Genomic DNA, 18,185 nt, shown 5'->3' with positions numbered 1-18,185 from the left:
GCCTTTGTGACATAATGTGCGCCATACAGCAGATTGTGGAAAATAATCCCAAATTTACTGGTTCACGTTGTCCAGCAATAACAACTGACATCACAACTTGTGCCTCGTACGCCATATTTGAAGGTACATTTTTGGATTTAGTGTAGGATGGGGGGGGCGTAAGAAAAGCATTGCCAAGCAGTTATTATAGCCCCATCATGTCCTGTGAGCCTATTACAGCATGGGACAAGAAACTATAAAACACTACAGGCTCAGGCTGAAGGCAGTAGAGACTCTGACCAACCTCACAGCACACGTTTAATGAATTACTAGACCAAGATATAGCTCTTAAACAATCTGCGCATTTTAATTCTAACAGCAGATTAGTTAGTTTGTGTTGTCTGTCCTGTGCTGTAGCGCTCCTCAATACAAAACAATGAGAGCAGGACACAAAGGTTCTTCTAAGTGGCTGGCCCACCAACAGTAACATGAGGTTGGTGTTAACAGTGCTGAAAGCATGACAGGTGGGTCACATGAAAGATAACTCCCATTCATTTCACTTGTTCAACACATGCTTCTCATTATTCGACAAGACAAACTGACATCGCTCCCAGCAAAAGCCACGGCCTTTCATGGCCGCTATCACTCACCACAAACTAGTCTTTAAGTATCTTATATTACAAACACATACACATTGCAAAGTATGCTGGGAGTGTCCCACCCAGAAACTGGATGTAAATGTAAATACAGTACGCTGTATGCCCCAAAAAAGCATCAGTGGCCTAAGTTATAAAGGAAAAATACTAATCTTAAAGGGGACTTGTTATGCTCCTTTTTGTATTGAAATGTGGACTCCTATACAGCAGCTACACACAATAACCCGTGCGGAAAGCTCTCTAGATCTTTCAGAATCTGCACCTATTCCAGATGTATTTTCTTGGTTCTCCAAAATGGTCTGTTTTAATTTATTTCACCCATGGCCCGCCTCAGGGCACAGCCTGCTAAATAAATGACTTGTCCCCCCCAAAAAACATTTTAGAAGTAAAAACCTACAAGCACAAAAAAGCACACTCATCGCTCATCTCTGTATACAAATTAGTCAACACGCAGCACAGACTTTGTGGAAATAGAGAAAGTGACCCAAATAATAGTTAACTACAACTAAAAGCATGGATTCATATAATATTGGTTGTTAAAATCTGACTGTACGATGTTTTAATTGACTGTTAATTTTTCATCAAGGAGAATGAGGACAATCTTGGCACAGCATTAGTAGTGGAAATTTGGTCATTACAAGTTTTTTGCAGGACTATCTGTGTTCCAGACATTGGTGAGTTTGTGATTTGCACGCATGCAGGTAAGATGCTCCCTGTATGTACACTCTATAATGCTACAATAACAACTGCTTACTTACACAAAATAAACACAATCTTTCAGAGTGCAGCAGAGCAGGGGGGAGAGCAGTGTGACATCACAGGGAGCCAGTGATAGGAAAAAACTCTCTGAAACTGAGCATTCAGAGCCTGGATTCACTTCCAAATGCACAAATCTCATTATCTGAAACTTTGGTATTGTTTAACATGAGAATACAACATTCTATAGGTCATAAAAGTGGAAGAAGCAATTTTCAGTATTTCTGCCAATGTTCATAAATGAAAGCTAAAATATTCAGAATCACATGATTTGTCTTGAAAACTGCCCCCCTCCCCAAGTCTTTTCAATTCTAAATGATGTACTGTGTGAGTATTTTTCCAACCATGGATGTCAGTGTATGTGAGCATGTGTGTGTGTGTGTGCATGTCTGATCTCTCACCATCACACTTATTTTGCCAGCTGTGGCCGAATGGTAAAATGTAGAAATTGGAAAAAATATTAGCCCTCTTTTTTGAATAGACGATAGATAAGCACCTTTCAGCAATGGAGCCAGAAGAGTTTAAGCTTATTATGAATATCTTTCAGAGCGCAGAGGCTTGTACTGTAGAAATCAAAGGGAGTAATGGGCAGGTAAGCCAGTGTCATTTTAAGGAGGAAGTCAGTTGTGAAATTGTAAAATCTCAGGCACCTCCTAACAATATCCATCCCTTCACACTCTACCACAAAGGATTTCTAATGGCATGTCTATGAAGAAGGTTTAAAAGTCCATTGTAAAATGAAAGAACATCTGCTGCTAATCCTTTCATTGTTGGAGTCTAAGATCATATACCGTAATTTCAGGTGTATAAGTTGCTTGTTTTTTGTCACACTTTGAACCCTGCGGCTTATGCAGTGATGCAGCTAATGTGTGGTCATGTTCTGGTCTTGAGCTCCATGACACCAGCGGTGCCTCTTACAAAGTGAGTCCAACAGTGAGTGCTCTTCCTCGGGCAGGCGAGGTGAACACACAACCTTCGCGTTTTGGTTCTCTTGAGCTCCCCGGTACCAGCGGTGCTCCAAACAAAGTGTGTCCGACAATGAGTGCTCTTATTAAGGCAGGCGAGGTGGGACTCCACTGCACCATATTCATCCATGTTGCCACATCATCTTCAGGTCTCCTAATCGTTCCCCTCAATCACAGAGGTCTAATTGAGTCCTAATAAGCCATTTTCCCATTGTCTCTGTGCGCCTCTGTGTCACTCACAAATCAGAACATGAAATAGTGCATATTAAAGGGGCTGTCAAACTTAAAAGGACCGCTCCAGTAATATTGAAGGCAAGCCCTCTTAAGCTAATTGAAATTATCGAAAGCTTTACATGTGACGCTTAGTTCAGGCTTTGGGATGAAGTACAGCAGGCAAAAGCCGGTGCCAGCACTGAGGCTTTATTGGTTTCTCTGATGTCAGGTAATTGTTTAAACCTGATTTGGTGCAAGGCCTCATGCAGCCTATCCTGCCAAGACTGGAAAAAAAAGTCTTCTTGCTTGCACTTTTCTCTTCTGTTTCTTCTATTCTAATTCAGGCCGCTATTGGCTTCAAGCGAAGCCTCAATGATTCCATGTTCATCTTGGACAACCAGTGTTGGAGATGATGATCTCTGGCCACAAGTTGATAATGATGACTGTTTAATTAGAAGCCTTTCTTTGGCCTGACCACAACCCAAACTCCTCCACCCTGCAGATGGTAACCAATAAATTTAGCTTTTTTGAGGATGAGGAGGAACATTGTACCTCCCCGGTCTATCCTCAGCCCCACCCCTAACCATGAACATAAAGCTTTTCTCCCTGTTGACGCACAACCACAACCAGCCATATATATGTGTGCATTCAAGCATCTGCGTTGGAGGAGACCAACCATGGTTCTTATACACAATGTTTGCATACATTTGCCTGCAATTAGTTCCAAATTTTGCAGACCAACTTCGGCTGCTGTACGGCATTCAATATTATTAAATATATTATCCTTACCTCCGCCAAGGATGCTAGGACTTCCCGTGCATTTAGCCAAATAGCTTAATTTTGGAAGGATGAACTGTGGTCCAATGACATAGATAGACAAATCCCAATTATTTTTAATGATACTGTATGTATTGGAGGGAAGATCTATGAGGCATTTTTCTCTGTGTGTGTAAGTAAAACTAAACTTCTTTGCTATGTAATGTGTAGATATGATTCTGTATATGCTGCCTTTTGGACAGTGCATTGTTTTAGCACCAGAGACCACTGCGGTCTAAGGAAGTACATAATGATTATGGTTTTAAATAGTTAAACACTTGGTTAAGGTTAAGAAACACAATTTTTAGAAAGAAAAAGTTTCTTCTGATTTACTGCCAAACAATAATTTAGCAAAGAGCAAGACATTTGGCAGACATTGTAAGGCTGAGGACTGACTTGCGCCGAGCAAAGGTGAGGTTTTACAAAACTTTGTGGGTGCTGTTCATTTGTTCATGTGCTACACTGTCGCACACTGACCTTAACAAGTTTGTATGTTATCCTATTTAGCATTGCTGTTGACAGCACTCTCCCATCTAAGACCCCTCCACCAATTCCCCCCCCCCACTAACAAGCTCACCCAAAGTGTGTGTGTTCATGTGTGTTTGTGCATGTGTGTGTGTTCTCTATGTGGGCTGGTGTCGTGTGCCAGAGTGGCTATCCCCTTAGATTGTCAAAGAGGCTCATAGGAAATTTACAGCACGGGCCAAACCACAAGCTTTCTCTATCATTTCAGCAGATTTCTCTTTTTTTAGTCCCATTCAAGAAAGTGATTATAGCACGAGTTACTTTTTGGCTTTATTCTTTACAGGCGCTAAGTCGAGTCGGGCTTTCTGGGTTTTCCTCACCACATATGCTTATAAATATGCAGCAACCTAATATTCCAGTATGTAATGAGTTCATTGTTAGGCAAATAATTTTTTACACAGCTTGTTTCACTAGCTACTACCACTGATTAAATTGTTTTGGCATGCAACTGAAGTTGCGACTTTCTTGTGTGGGGGCTAAACATGCCCTTAACAACATTTCACACTACCAACCTTTTCCTGAAAAGGACTAGCACTAGATAATTTGAAAGCGTCCAAATGAACATGTAAAGTCACAGCATTACACGCTGTTGAATCAGGTGACATTCACGTATAATACGTGAGTACGTGTGTGCTGTGTAGGACAGAAGGCTTTTGTTTAGTTTCCAGCATTTTTTCTTGAAAAGCTTGGGAAAGCCATCAGACAAGATCCAATTCTCATGTTAAGTGCAGCATGATTGCATGTTTCTGACACTACTGAATCTAATGTTCATTTACCGTAGGCTACAGCGTTTACCGTTTGACTCGTGATTCACATGTTTTTTATTAGACACAAGATTGTGGAACAGGAGACCTCCTTGGTGTTATGGTTAAAAAGACAAATGTCCCTCAAAGTATGTCTCTTTCAATGAAATGTTAATATTAGAAAATTAGGGATGACCATTTTATTATCCACTGTAACAATGAAGAGTTTAAGTTATGAAGTAAAGCGCTGCATTCAGTTTAACAGTGAGGGGTATGAGGTAACATTTTATTTTTGTTCTGAGGAGACCAAAGAATGTGTCTTAGAGTTTTTTCATCGAGTCTTTCACGATGGATGCTCTTAATCATTGAATGTCAGCCAAAGACATAGTGAGATTAACCACGGTAAATGCCTTAACATATAAGAGTTAAACACAAACAAAAGACAACGACTGAGAGGTGATGCCATAGTAAACTAGCTGTGGTAAAACAAAATCCTTCCACTTTCTACCTAATAGTCAAATTGATTTATAAGCATTTTCGAGTGCAAAATATGGTTTCTAGCCCAATAAGTCTTCTATTTCCCATAACTGTTTCAAATGTCATTATAGCTTCTCCACAATAATCAGTGTTTCATCACTTTTGCCTCCAGGCGGAAAACAGTCACAGGAGTGAAGTAGGCAAAGACAAAGAGTTCAAAGTGTAATATAAGCTATACACAATATTCTTCATCTGTATGTGGAGATTCGCGTCAAGTCAAAAATAAAATGTGATAATTAAAAATGAAACTATTCTGTTGCTTCACTGCTTACAAGCACTCACAACGTTGTGCACATTGCACCTTCAATCTGATATGAAAACAGTTATGTGCCAATAAAAAGGGCTTCCAGAATCTTTACGGTTGTAATTGGGAGAGAAGAAGCCAGATTGGCTGGCCTAGTCAAAGACCGTGGAGCATATTTTAGGTCTCATGTCAGATCAAGCTGGCAGATACGCGGCCGTCTGTCAGCTTTCACCAACTAGATCATTTGTAATCGTACAGACAGGAGAGGCTTGTGTTAGGATATGTGCAATAATCCCTTCTCTTGCATCTTGGAAATATGAAACATTGGAAATCTAAATCTCTTATTGTGAGCTTGTGCAAGATGTTCAAAAAGAAATTCACTGATAAATAATATTGTGTTTTCTCATGGGAACCTAGTAAGAAGTCACACAAAAAGAACTGTAGGTTACAGCTTTATCAGCGTATCTGCACAAGATCTATACACAAGCCCCTACATTGATGCGCACCCCAAAAATGTCAGTCCTGCTGAGGTAACATAGCTTGTATAATTCAGTTATCAACGTATCAGTACACAATTAATCGTTTAAAGGGATCGTTTGGATTTATTTTTTACATTGAATTGTATGACATCCCTATCAGCAATGTACTACAGCAATGGTGACTTAACCCCCACACCCAACTTGGTCTCATGACTCCAGAGATCTGTGACAAGGAACGTAGTTCTGCTTAGTTACTGGGCCTGTTTAAATGAAGAGTTTGGCTTCTCATAACAACGAGAAACTCTTAGTTGAAACGGGCCCCTCAACTAAGCGGAACTACGTTCTTTGTCACGGATCTCTGACCAGAACTGGAACTCACAGGACCAATTGTTGGTGGGTAAGTCACTGTTGCTGTAGTACACTGCTGATGGGGATGTCATACAATTTGACGTTAAAAAATCCAATCCCTTTACGTTTACAATACAGGATCTTATTGTGGATATGTTTCTTCAAATTCAAAGAAAGAAATTGCAAATTGTCACTTTACAGAGTTGTCACCTTACAGGGATTTTTGTGCTCAATTCTGCAAAATTCATGTGAAAACAGGCTTCACTGTGCTATATCTGTGTCCCATGCAACTCAAACAAGGTGAAGGCTTTAAGGCTATCTATCGAGCTATCTATCTAGTGTAACAGCTGCCTGGGCCGGTCCAAGTGAAGGACTCGAGTGCTGAGTCCTTCAACTCTTTCTCTGAAGCAGAAGCTTGCCTACGAGAAGGCCTGATCCAAGTATAATGGGAGGGATCGCAAGGGTTGCCGTGGCACTTTTTGTGTGAGCTGCAGCGCAACAGCCTTCATTACGCTAATCTCTTTTGCCTTGTTCCCTCACGAGACACAAACGCAGGTCTGCAGAGCCTTTCCAATTCCAGCAGGACAGATACAACAGTAAACTGGCCAAAGGATAACCACTTCTTAGTGTCTGTCGTAATGTTGGTATTCTTCCACAAGGTCACCGTGCATGACTAATTTACTTTACGAGCCCTAATACATACATAGTGCATGAAGGTTAGTGTCAATAGGTAGTGAAAACATTACAATGTCAGGGAAGAAAAAATAACACAAAAGCTTTCAAATAGTAAATTGTTTTCTTTGGATTTCAAAAGAGAATGTCTGCACAATGAGCAGCGACTGACGTGACTGTTTGTTTAAAATTCAATTTCAACCACCTGCACTCTTTTCACACAACGTGACAGTTCTCAGCCTTGGTCGACATGCTGCGCGTGCGTGTGTGTGTGTGTAGCTGGTATTGTTCACATTGTGGGGACATACTGTAAGTGTTTACACGGTCATTGCGGCAACTCGCCTCCCTTCTGGGGACAAAATTACATCCTCAAAATGTCAATATTTAGCTACATTTTCAAGCCAAGGAAGTAGTTTAAGTTTAACACCAGCTTAGGGTAAGTGTCCGAGAAATTGTAGGAAACTGTGTGCGTATGCAGAGGCATGTGTGTGCGTGGGTGCGCGTGCGTGCGTGCGTGTGTGCAGGGACTCCATAATCCAGCACATTTTAATTACTGCCCGGTTGCTCTGTATTTCTCTTTGATATGGAAATAAAGGCAAGCATCCTCACAGAGCCACTGTACAAATGTTCATCTGATTCATAACAGACAATGAGCCCGACTAATTCCTGCACCTGATTACAGTCTAAGACCTGTGTCAAATATACACACCCACCAATGCCTCTCCAATTAACTCTCCATGTTAATGTGTATTTTTTTAATCACACAAATCAACAGTGGCAGCCAAGCATTGGTTGAACTACAGCATTTTGAAGTCAAAGTTAATTATGCACAACTATGCTATGGACTAAAGGAAAATGGCCAATTATTTTGAGAAAAAATATTCAGTGGGAGAGTGAATGATACAGACCAAAATGGGCCACTTAAGTTACTTGTGCAATTACAGTATACAGCTCCTGTGAAGATACACATATCTAGAATTGTTTTTCATCCTTTTCATGTCTGCTCTACTATTCACTGGCAGGCACTGTGTGGGACACAGAGGCCAGCGTAGGTGCTATTTGTCTTTGAATGCATCAGTCACTGAAAGAAAATATGTTCTATTAAATTGAGCAACCATTTTTAGCATTTAGGATGAGTACATTCACATTGACTTCGGGATGTTGCATTAATCCATTGCAAGTTCTCCCACAATGAGCGAAGGTGCAGCGTGAGAAAAGTCACTACTCCTTGCCGCAAGCACAAATCCTGTAAACCGCGGCGTGCTGACTCGTAAACCAAACAAAGTACAATGTTGTCAAGAAACAAGCCAGCAGAGACCACCACCAAATATGTCCTTGCACAGAGCGGGGTGCCTCCTTTTGCCACTGCCTCACCCTGTGGTCCCCGTGAGAGCATCATAACTTTTCAATTGTACTAACTTTTTATTGGACGGGACAGATTACATGCTCCACGGTGACCACATATTCCTGTCACTTTGGATCATTATTGAAATATTTTGCCCTGCAAATTAGTTAACACTTAGAAAGACAGATGTCACAACATGTGCCACCACATTTATTATCTGCTACCCTTCTGTTGCACTCCTCCTCTAACTTTACCAGGCCTGCTGTTGTTTACCGCTACTCATCTTGTTTATCCTCGCCTCTTATGTGCTCCCTCCAGTGCCACAAAAAGCAGGGCACCTTTTCCAAATGCACACACACACACACTCAAGTATGCTGTGTACTGTCACTTATATATCTCACATCACAATCAGCAGCTGTGTTGAAACGCACACTAATCCTACATGAAAATAAATGTAACACAAAAATATTGAAGCCAAATTATTATAGGTAGTGCCGAAATTATCTTCATGACAAGAACACACTTGCAATATAATTGTTTTTAAAAAATTCTGCATTACAGAGTGATACATTTGTTAATAACGGTGATCATAGTACTTTAATTGACTCACAAAGTATGTTACAGCTTCTTTTTACAAGGTGAAATTAAACAACTCACACAGCTTCAACTGTTTTAGCTCATGGTCTTTTTCTGCACCTTACAGGTTTGACATGTGTGTGCAATAACCAACAGCATGTTTAATAAATACAATAAAATGTGCATTTACTTTTTTTCTTTGATCCCTGAATGCTACCCAAACCTGTACATCATTAAGTAAATTCAGTTAGTGGCATGTAGACTAAACATTTTTTACCAAGACCACTCACAGCATTTTCCCCCTCATTCCTTAAATCAAATAATAATAATTTAATAGCAATATATGACGACGCAGGGGAAGGTTCCTCTTGCAAAAGAGGGATTTTGGACTTGGATATGTGCAGGATATGTTTAGACAGGTGAGCCATGTGGATTGTCCCTTCATACCAAAATTGAAGTCCTGCTTGCAAACATCTACGTGTCTTTTGCTGAGTTCAAGTTCACTGCTTGGACGCAGTACACGCAGCTTCATTCTCTTAGAAATATGCAAAAATGACTATTTGAAATAGGCGCAAATATAATACTTTGCATTTCTGATTAAGACAACTTCATATTGCCTGACTAACCGGATTTACTACAAACAAAATGCTCGTCATTTGCGACGCTGCGCATCTGCATTAATAAATAGCAATAATAACAGTGATTTGCAAAAAAAAATAAATGTGCGGAGATTTTGACGAGAGTTAAAGTGAGGTAGTGTGGCACCAAATGCACTCCTAGCTCTGCGAGAGTAACTCTCAGCGTGTGCCTGTACTGCCATCACAACAATGTGCTGAATGGGCAGTCTAATAATAAATGTGCCATTTAGACATGCATTTGGTGTCCAGGACCACCTTACCTTATGTGGAAACCTGCCGTCACGGCTCTGAACTTACACAATTGAAATCGCAATCAAGTTGGTCTTTTTTTTAAAGTTGCTCATATTAAGATCAGCTGTTGTGGTTTAGGGAGTAAAATACGGTTTTTGTTGTTTGTTTCATTAATTGTCCACAGGTGGTGTCATAAAACACACACGGTCAAAAAAAAGATAATACATGGCCACATATTGATTGAAATAGATGATCCTATTTTTTGCACAGGCCAGTGTTTTGCAATTATATTTATATCTCTTATTTATTCATATTTTACATAATTAGAAAATATTCTAATACATAATGTGCACAGGATTATTTGCAGATTTCGCAGCCCTGAACGCTGCATTCGAAAGCATAGCAATGTTTATTCTCGCATGACATGTACTGATTTATTTTTCGTTTAAATAGTCGCATAAAATGCACCAAAAAAATACCTTTTTTGAGCATTATTTACACTTTCCCACAAAGTTCACTTGCCAGCTCGCTGAGTTTCCACGCTTTGCTCTTAAATGGTCAAGAGTATATGCAAGTACATCTTCTCTAAATGGACAAGCCCTGCGATTGTTGAATTTAATTTATGACTTGTGCATTCTTTTGAGGTCAATTCCCCGACCTCTGGGAAAGTGAAGGAAGAGCGCCTTCATTCCCAGGCTAAACGGGGACACCGTTGTCTGTCATTCAAAAAATAGCTTTTGTCCCGTGCACATAATGAGACACGAGTGGAGTCGGACGTGAACGCTTTGGGCTCACAAGTCAGCCGGAGCGCACGTCACATCCTCAATGAATGGTGCAGCTTTGTGGAAACAAAACGACATTGCAAAGTTACGGGACATGTTAAAAAATATGCAGAAAAGTGTGAGACGTTTAAATAAAGTTGAAAAAATAGTGGGGACGTGTTGGCTTTGTTGTTGCTGTGAGCGCGCGCGCGTATGTTGAACAAGTTACCAAGTTTGAGTCCCAAGCCGATATTCGCATGTTAAAAGGGGCAAACAATAACAACAACAAGTTTTTAAAAAGCGTATTAGCGTTGAGTTTTATGGTGACTTTAAAGCGAACAGAGTCACTTTGAATGCAGCAGAAGCGCGCCTGTGTCATCACTTGTCAGCGCGCGCTGCCTGTCTCGTGCGCACCTCAGCTTTATGAAACCGGCTAAAGTTTGCTTGTTTTAAACTTCGTCTTAACTTCCAGCCTCAACTCTGCTTCTTAACGGACACAACGTAAAAGGAGAAAAAAAACACAAGTCAGACGTGTTGTTTACCTTGACGACGTGAGTCGAGGCGAATGTGTCCTCTCTCCGTGTTGAAAAAGACAAGCGGAGGAAGGAAAATGGTGGTCGGCCGGGCTTGTGTGTCAACTTAAAGAGTCTTGTTCAAGCGGCACCATCAGAGGAGGGTCCCGCACACGCATTCGCTCAAGTTGAGCTGTCCAAAAGTACAAGTAGCTTTTGTTACTCTCTGCTTTATCTCCCTCCCTCTTTCTCCAGCTATCTAACTCGCTCTCTCTCTCTTTCTCTCTCTCTCTCTCTCTCTCTGTCACACACAGGGGAAGACGACGGCGTGGAGCTGCTGTCAATCTCGACAATCAACGCTTGCTGCCATGTCGCAGGTATTCAAAGCATTCCCCCTTGAAGACATGAGAAAGTGAGTGTCCAGGGCATTGATCCGAAGGAGGGAGGGAGGGAGGGAGGGAGGCACGACTCACCCCTCGTCCCCCTCCTCTACTCCTCCTCACCCCTCCTCCCGGATGAGAGCGAGAGAGGGAGGCTGGCCGCAGTTTAGTCACCTTAATAGGCACACTACAACGTCCACATATGCACAACTGTGGACAAAGGATGGAGTCAACGAAGTAGAAGAAGTGATACAAAGTCTGATATCATAACAGCAGCAGGTGCTATGTAGAGAGACATCAATCATACCGTAACTTATCCCACCCAAAAGAAGGAATAAAATGACTAAAGTAAAGCTGCTGTCTCAACATTTACACATTTTACACAACTATTTTACGAGCGATGTGGGCACAGATGCGTTTTCAATTTCTGTCATTTTGCCACATTGCCTTACAAAACGCTTCAATCGGTCGATCATAAATGAAGGAGAAATGTATTATTATTGTTGCACTATTTTCAATAATCACATAAGAGGTCGACAATCAAATCAATTGTATATCAGAAACAATTCAGAGTGAATATTATAATATCTAGAAACGTGCAGGCAAATAACATCGATATTATTCACATAAATATTTGATTTCATATTATTATATCGTAAAATATTCTGATAATTATTTCCATTATTACACATCACTAAAATGACCAGCGCCAACTAAACAAAAGCCGATCTAAATAAAAATGATATTTAAGTTTGTAACTCAGAAGTAGGCCTGCAGGATGTAATTGTGAGCCAAATCATTTACATTCACTCAAACTGTCTTTTTTGATTATATATCAAATAAATTGTGTAAATGATTTTTAAGTTAGGAGTTAGGTCACCATCACCACCTCGTTATTCAACATCCTGCAGCTAGCGATGTATAATAATCAAGCAAATAAATTCAATACATTAAAGATATTTATAACTGTATAAATCATCTGCACCCCCGTCCTCACTGTTTAATGAAGCAAATAAAAATACTCACAATTAGAGGAGACAGCAGGAGAAAATGTTGATTGTTGTCTGTAGAGTCACACACAGCTAAAAGAAGGAGGAAAAGGTGGAGAGAGAAAGAAAAAAGCGAGAGAGTTGACGGAACAACTCACTCACTTCACACCACATCAGATAAGAAGTCAGCGATTTCTTAATTTCCTCTTAACGCACCACCACCTCAGATGTCCTTTTGTCATGAACGCGGCAACATCCTCACATCCAAATGTCACCACAAAAGTTAAAGAGCTGTGGAAATTAATTAAAATAGAATTAAACTTTTTTTTAAGTACTTCTGAACTCGGGACACTACCAAAATATGTCAATTTTATCAGCAGTATGATCATCGTGCATACATATGTTTGGTTTAAAATAACAGACAATCGTGTAATGACTCACATATTTAATTTTTAAATAAATGAGTTGCGATGAAGCGTTCAAGCTTTTAGAGGAGTTTCATGTACCTCATACGCCACCTTTTGGTCATTCCTGGTACCACAAGTAGTTCTCCATCCTTGCTAAATCAACGAAGGCCTTCAACCTGCAAAAATAATAATTTTGCTTATCATCCACAATCATTATATGAGACATGAGCATTAGTCTTTCTCTTTTCTGGGTGTTGAAAATATCTAAAAATAGATCAAAAGAGACATGTTGAGACCTTCAAAGACCATGTAGTCTGTGACCCTGTAGTAACATGTACATTCATCAAAACATGTAATACATGTCATATTTTAGTCCTTTTCAGCATTGTCGTATAATGTCCTTCCTGGGCGCGTTGATTTCACATAAAAAAATATTTAAAAAATGTAAAATAAAAAAATGCCTGCACTTAGTATTAACTTTTACCAAACTCTAAAAGAAAAGCCAAAACGGCAGCTCCAATATGCTTTACCTTTTGGTAGTAGCCTGAGGTATTGTGAACGCATTGCAACGCACTGCAAACAAGTGTGTGGTGAAGCTAGTCGCTAACCGACTAGCAGCTAATTATTATTATTACTATTAACAATGTTAATAGTAACAATGTTAATGGTAATAATCCAGTCCAGGGTGTACCCCGCCTCTCGCCCAAAGACAGCTGGGATAGGCTCCAGCATACCCCCACGACCCTAGTGAGGATAAGTGGCTTAGAAAATGGATGGATGTATAATAATAAATAATAACAATGGTTATTATGAACATAGCATTATATTATAATGGAGCAATGTTGGTGCTTTTTGGAGTTTTTTTTCCAGAAGACTTTACAATGTGTTTCCCATTATATGTGTATTTTTAGCTCCATCTTTTTATCTGTTCTTATATCTTTACAACGCACAGAAAAAAGACAGACGTATATGTTCAAAGGTTTGATGCCAAAATAAACATTTTCTTTAGGGTAAAATCAAGTTTTGTTCAGTGCAGGGCAAAAATAATTGCAAAGAAATATCATGTGACATGGTTCAAGTACAAGTGACAGTATCATTGTGGGACAAACTGTGATTACTTTATGTTTAGAAGCTGACATTCGAGCACATGTCGTCATGCCGAGGAACAGCAAAAGACAGTCCAGTGTGTCGGGGCGCAGGCCGTATTTGCATAAACTTATGAGCCTTTGATGCATCTTGAAATTCAAGTCTAGCCCATAAATATTTGAAGAGGAGAGTGCATGAAAATCAACATTTTTGTTACAATAAATTAACATGTGTTCATCTCCTGTTCTGCATGCTGGATGAGAGTGAGCGCGTGGAGGGGGCTGCTTTGATTCTAGTGGGTATTTCTTTATAGGTGTGTAGATGCTTCACATTCAGTGTTTCTCTGTAAGGAGTTTCAGTTATGTATATTCTCGCAAAAGTTAAGCAGCCACCACAACTACAAAAACGTACACAGATATGTCATGCGTTTTAATTGCATGTGCATCAGGGACACATGACAAAACATACTGAAACAAAATACAATAGATTCATTATTGAGAAATGATGTTATGTTGTGTCACCCAGTTTTCATTGCAAATAAAACCAACGATTCGAGGCGGTGCCTCTTTTAGTTAAATACAGACTTTTATTTCAGTGGCTATTTATCCTTTTCTCCCCTTTAGATTGCTTTTTACAGACATGTTTAATGTACAGTATATTGCTGTATTTAATCAGCAGCAGACTCATTTTACTGCTGTAGTAGTGCATGGCTGACAAGGAGAATTAAAGAGGCAGGAGGGAAAGGACATTTTTGCTGCTCTGCTCCACATTTACCACCAAGCCACTGAGCGGGATAAGTGATGCAAAAATAAAGGGATGCGTCGTCATTTGAGATTTGTAGTTTCTGAATATAAATGCAGGCTGTGGCTTAGTAACTCTTCAGTTCACAGCAGTGTCCTTGATATTTTTTATGGGGGTGAAGAGTGTAAATGTTTGTTTACCAAGACCTTACTCAGGGACAATCAAGAATGTGTGCACACATTGACCCGCTAGCAGAGGTCATGTGCACTGACATGAAGCAAAGGGCCGTCCATGACTAAAAACACCACTACAACTTTGTAACTAGCGAATGTAAAGTTATGCAATTACCCGAGACAGCATCTGCATACATGCAAATTATCCGCCTTGCAAAGTGGGACGCTCTGTTCTTATTATTTGACCCAAATCTCACTTGCAAGTCTGAAGTCCATCAAAGTTTAGTCAGAATCTAATATTTCCTTTCAAGTTAACAGAGGAGCACTGATTAATCGTGTTGAAATAAGAAGTGCAACTTGTCAGTTCTAATGATATAGTTTGGAGGGACAGCCTTACACATCTTGAGCCAGCAAATATCTACTCTGTGGCTCTCAGGAAATTAACGTGTGTGTATTTTTTTTTTCCTGTGGTCTTATATGGAATGTCTGAATTTGCCGTCATGCGTGATAGGACTTTAGCATGTATCTTACAACTGTAATATCCTAAAGACAATGCCATAAAACAAGGAATTGAGCTTTTGGGACATGGGATATTGATACATGTCTCTCTGAAGTGGCTGAGTTGTCTGTAAGAATAACAAAGGGAGGCAATGTACTGTAGTAGATTCCCAACCAGGAGCAACGGTGTACACCCTGGTCGCCAGCCAATCACAGGGCACATATAGACAAACAACCATTCACACTCACATTCATACCTATGGACAATTTGGAGTCGCCAATTAACCTAGCATGTTTTTGGAACCGGAGTCCCCGGAGAAAAAACCCACTCATGCAAACTCCACACAGTAATGGCCGAGGGTGGAATTGAACTCGGGTCTCCTAGCTGTGAGGCCTACATTCTGATAAGTAAATATTCTCAGTCATTTGATATTAAGCCAGAAAATAAACTCGTTTCCCCAAGGAGACAATAACCTGTGGCACAGCTGCTATCTGCAAGCAAATGGATAAATGCTGAAACGCTCAATTTGTCTGGGTTCAGGATAGTGTTCCGAGAAACATTTTGTATTTATTTTGAGTTCATATTTATTTATTTTCATTGTTTATTTATTTTCAAGGCATCATCCATCCATCCATTTTCTATGCTGGAGCCTATCCCAACTGTCTTTGGGCGAGAGGCGGGGTACACCCTGGACTGGTCACCAACCAATAAGACACATATAGACAAACAACCATTCACACTCACAAAAGCCGATCACCCAGGGCTAGTCCTATTGCAGCCTGCAGCCGCAGGGTTGCCAAAACCAAAACATCATGTCTGCCATGTGGATCTCTACCAACACACGCTACTAAAACTGTTTTGCGGGGGTACCACATTAAAAAGCTCTAATTGAATACAGCATTTGTCTAAATTGTGGTGATTTTATGGTTCCTTTTTTTCATGTTATATAGACAGTAACACTGAATATGAATTTACCAAATGTACATAAACCCATGCGAGCGGTATATGTATTGGTATCAACTGATTTCAGTTTTGGATTATCAGTATTGGAATCAGCAGCATAAATCTCTGATGGGATCCCTAGTTGTGGAATATTATTATGTTGGAGAATAATCAAAATGTATGAGTGAGAGGGTGCTCATGGTATGACAAAAAAAGGGGGTACACAAGACAAAACAGTTTAGGAAACACTGATGTACTGCACTTTTTCAAGACCTAATTCAAAGGGGGGAAAAAAACAAGACAAAATGGAAAGGAGCCATTTGGTGCCACCTGTTGGTTTGCAGGCATAAATCTTTTTTCCATCTTCCATCTTTTTTCAGACTGCTTTCATTGGGGAAAAATGAAAATTTTTCAGATTGATGAAAAGTAAAAGTTATAGTTACCAAACATCCTGTTTTCCCAGTTTCCATCTTTCCACGTCCTGTCCTGGTTGTCCTGTTTTTTTTTTTAAGAAAGTGATGAAAATGTCCTGGTTTTCACTGTTACTGTGTGTCATTGGGCCATTAAATCGAACAGCATGAGGGCACTCTGCACTACTTGGCATTTTTGAATTAGTGTTGCCAAAAAGCCAATGGAAAAGTAAGGTATATGCACAGAGTTAATCCTCTGACGCTTGCCAACTTGAAGTCTTGTAAAATCGAGAACCTCATAATACATTTTTCCCAAAAACATTAAATTCCAAAACTTAACAAGCGTTGGACCTCGTTTGCTTGCTGTGTTGTTCTGTTCAGTGTCTTTTGATAATATTTTGTAATATACCAGTTTTTTATCCATACAGCAGAGGTATACTTTAAATACATACATCTATTTCTGTACTGCTTATCCTCACAAGAGTCACAGGCATGCTGGAGCCTATCCTAGCTGTCTTCGGGCGAGAGGCGGGGTACACCCTGGACAAACAACCATTCACACTCACATTCATACCTATGGACAATTTGGAGTCGCCAATTAACATGTTTTTGGAAGGAAACCATAGTACCCGGAGAAAACATGCGCACGGGAACATGCAAACTCCACACAGAGATGCCCGAGCGGGGAATCGAATCCTAGCTGTGTCGCACTAACCACTCGTTCACAGTATAGCACTTTAAATACAATGAAATGATAAAGGATTGTTGAGTATGTCGTTGAGTGTCCTGATTTTCAGTCTTCAAAATATGGACATTTAGCTTCATAGTCTAATATGATGAGAGAAATCTCCCTCTGCCTTATTTTGTCAGTGTGTCAGTTTGACCTATGACCCCAGTGATTTTTGTTCATGGGAATTTGGAATTGTCAGTGGCCAGGAAGGGATCTTGTTTCATCTTCATGGTCCCAATGTATTCAGCCTTTAGTTTCATAACGAAACACGGTTCAATGATTTTACATGAGTCTTTTCCCAATATAACAGAGATTGATGCCTCGATGCTGCATTTATTGTCTTTTCAGTTGAGTAGCTAAATGAAATAAATTTCTCTTAGCCGAGGCAGCGTGTGTGTGTTGAGATGATTAAAGAGGAGGCTCAGGGGCATTTGCTTCATTTACAAAGCAGTTGCTTTTATGTGGAGAAAGCCCTATTCACTGTAGGTATTGTAAAAGCCTACCGTTTAAGGAGCATGAGATTCATTCATTGTTTAATGTAACACAGCAACTTTTCAATACACAGTTAATGATTAATGTTGGAGGGGTTGGCCTGATGTTATATTTAATATTCTTGTACTAGAATAATACACCTCAAGGCAGTGGCTTTGTATGAAGATGCTCTAACAAATACATTGTATTTTTGCAATATCCGTGCTCAGCATGATTCGAATCCAGTGTTCCTCTATTCTTTTTATAGCATGCGGCAAGAATATTCAGGGATTCCAAGCTCTTCAATTATTCAGCATATCACTATTCCGTTTCTTACATATTAAAAAATGTACCATATGTG

The 18,185-nt window shown here is 39.9% G+C and overlaps 1 protein-coding gene across 6 annotated transcripts in view; it reads right to left on the bottom strand.

Moving 5' to 3' along the window:
• sox6 (SRY-box transcription factor 6) overlaps positions 1-12,435 on the bottom strand; it is a 122,375-nt gene extending 109,940 nt beyond the window's left edge. Inside the window, exon 1 of one of the 6 annotated variants that reach the window (XM_058088518.2) lies at positions 12,403-12,435. The gene's annotated coding sequence lies outside the window, so the exon portion shown is untranslated. Of the gene's footprint in view, positions 1-11,026; positions 11,567-12,402 lie in introns of those variants that run through there. The other 5 variants (XM_058088521.2, XM_058088522.2, XM_058088520.2 and 2 more) reach the window with 5 other exon arrangements.
• Between the last annotated feature and the right edge of the window lie 5,750 nt (positions 12,436-18,185).

The sequence above is a fragment of the Doryrhamphus excisus genome, linkage group LG13 (genome assembly GCF_037039965.1).
Source record: "Doryrhamphus excisus strain RoL-2023G ecotype Guam linkage group LG13, RoL_Dexc_Guam_v1.1, whole genome shotgun sequence".
NCBI lineage: Eukaryota > Metazoa > Chordata > Actinopteri > Syngnathiformes > Syngnathidae > Doryrhamphus > Doryrhamphus excisus.
The sequence above is the reverse complement of the archived record's forward strand: the minus strand, read 5'-3'. Positions and strand labels throughout refer to the sequence as shown.